This window comes from Notothenia coriiceps, unplaced genomic scaffold (assembly GCF_000735185.1).
Source record: "Notothenia coriiceps isolate Sejong01 unplaced genomic scaffold, NC01 NC01_scaffold00037238, whole genome shotgun sequence".
Taxonomy (NCBI): Eukaryota; Metazoa; Chordata; class Actinopteri; order Perciformes; family Nototheniidae; genus Notothenia; species Notothenia coriiceps.
In genome coordinates this window covers 1-2,592 of record NW_011369939.1, presented here as the reverse complement: position 1 = coordinate 2,592, position 2,592 = coordinate 1, and the positions used below count along the sequence as shown (strand labels likewise).

Genomic DNA, 2,592 nt, shown 5'->3' with positions numbered 1-2,592 from the left:
AAGTCATGGAGAAGTCATTGGTGAAAGAGTGTATGAACCCTGAAATACACTTTGGTGCTCATTGCCAACTAACTGAACCATTGAATTATGGAGAATCTACCGATTGTCCGTATTGACAAAATTAATCGGCCGTTTAATGCAAGTAAACAAAGATCAACCAATATTTTGGAGCGCACTTCCACAAGCTACTAAACATATATAAATATGATAAATACAAATAAATTAGATCAAATATGTCACACACCCTTTTCGTAATTGTGGCAGGCCAAAATCATAATTGCGATTAAAATACGATTAATTGCACAGCCCTAACTTTTGAGTACTTAGTTTGTCTTTCTGGTCTTTCTCTCTCTATGGAAGGAGGATATCAACGCCATGGAGATGGAGGACGACAAGAGAGACCTGATATCCAGAGAGATCAGTAAATTCAGAGACACACACAAGGTAATTTGTCAAACTGCTCTTATTACTCACTCATTTTAGATATATGAAATCCATTTATAATTCCTCTATACCTCCTATGGAGCTGCAGTTAAGATAACTTGTAGGGTGAATTCCTCCATAACATAGAGAGGCGAAGCCCCGCCCATCTACTTCCGACCCATAGGACCTTATTTCGGAAAAATTACGTATTGAAGTCAATGGAGAGAGAAAGATTATCTTTCGATCCCGTTTGAATTGTGCCACGAATTACACATATGATGTTTGTCAATTTAAAAAATTATTTCCATGTAAAAAAAGTCACAATTTGTTGTAAAACTGTTGAAATATAAGACTATGAAAAATGCGCAACTAGAAAGACTACAAATCCCAGAATCCCGGTCCCGCATGCTGGCTCTCACGGAACCGACTAACTCCCCTTGTGTGTGCACAGCTCTCAACATGCCCAGACTTGGAGTGAGTTTCACCTCTTTTAATACTTTTCTGCCTCATTCTGAAAGAAAGAAGTGAAATTTGCCAACGTGACGGCCGTCTTGGTGTGTGGTGTGAGATGGGAGATGTAGTTCATTGAGCGGTTTCACACAAAAAAGTGTTACTTCATAGTTTTACGATTTAAAAAAAATTATCTTTTAAATTTGAAAAACATCATATGTGTAATTCGTGGCACAATTCAAACGTGATGGAAAGATAATCTTTCTCTCTCCATTGACTTCAATACATACTTTTCCCGAAATAAGGTCCCATGGAGGTCCCCCGGAAAGGGAGGGACTTCGCCTCTCTATAGTTACGGTCAACTCTAGAAAAAAAGCAATGTGTTTATATTCAGATGCTGAAATTCAAACATTAAAGGAACAGAAAGTTGTAGATTTTCCAATATTTTTATACTATCTATTTGATTTCTCTAAGTAGTGTCTGTCAGTGTTTCCGCATTGGACCAGAGTGCATAGTGGTCTTTATAGTTCAGATTTGAGACTAAAGGTTTTGCACAGACTTCACACAGAGTGCATGGACACGATGTTAAATCCCTCTAAAGCTAATCTATTGATTAAACCCCACCAATGTGGTAGTGTTCATTGGGTGACTAGAGCAAGATGAATCTCACAATCTCTGCTTGAGGATAGGATGTAAGTATGATCCTCCATTTCTTCTCTACTCATGTTGGGCGCCCCCTGCTGGAGGCTCTGCACAGGGGCAACTGGCTCTCAGCTCACTGTGAATACACTTAATATAAAATGTGGGGTTTTTGGGGAAACAAACTGGATTCATACAGATTTCTGGCGATGCACAGGTGTAAGGGCAGCTCAGTGAACCTCTGCAGTTCCTCACATGATAAATGACGTGTTTGAGGAACAAGCACAGCCTGTATGAGCCTAACCACTGCAGAGTTTGAACTGCAGCATCTAGTGTTATGAAGCAGGGAGCGCCCGTCCACAGCACTCTGAGTCTGAAGACACGCAAGGTGAGTGGATTTATTTCAGTTTTGTTTTCTTTCTCCTGGTCTGTGATCCAGTGACTCCAGCCCCACTAGACTTAAGGAAACAAGAGAATATATGAGTGGATCACCGTGGTGTTATATTAATGAGGTGCAGGGACAAAGGGAGACGCAACTAAATCAGAACTTCAAACACTGGTACTGATGGAGCTGCAACGATAAAGCCATAACTGTAAGTCATTTGTAAAGATATCAGAAAAAGGTTGTTTCAGCCTCTCGGATATCACAACAATTACCCTTTCCATGTTATGTTATATTGAAAATTAAGATTTTAAACTTGGACTGTGAGCCGTAGGGTCGCTGGTTCAAGTCCCCGACCAGACCTAAAATATGTGTGGAGTGCTACTTGGAGAGGTCCCAGTTCGCCTCCTGCCCTGCCGTGGTGCCCTTGAGCAAGGCACCGGACACCCCCCTTCCCCCCTCACTCCCATTGCTCCCCGGGCGCTGTACAATAGCTGCCCACTGCTGCTAGTGCTAGACTCCTGGTACTAGGATGGGTTAAAAGCAGAGAACACATGTCACTGTGTGCTCTGCATGTGAGACCATTAAAGAGGGGTTCATCCCTCCATATTCTATCAATTATATTCTATTTCAATGTCCAGAAAATAATCCAGAATAATTGGCATTAGTTGCAGCCCACGTTACATAGGTAATAATAA

The 2,592-nt window shown here is 41.2% G+C and overlaps 1 long non-coding RNA gene across 1 annotated transcript; it reads left to right on the top strand.

Annotated features, from left to right (window-relative positions):
* Positions 1–359: 359 nt before the first annotated feature.
* LOC104964381 (uncharacterized) lies at positions 360–1,968 on the top strand. Its single transcript, XR_800407.1, has 2 exons — positions 360–444; positions 1,509–1,968. It is a non-coding gene; the product is annotated as an uncharacterized lncRNA (long non-coding RNA).
* The last annotated feature ends 624 nt before the right edge of the window (positions 1,969–2,592 follow it).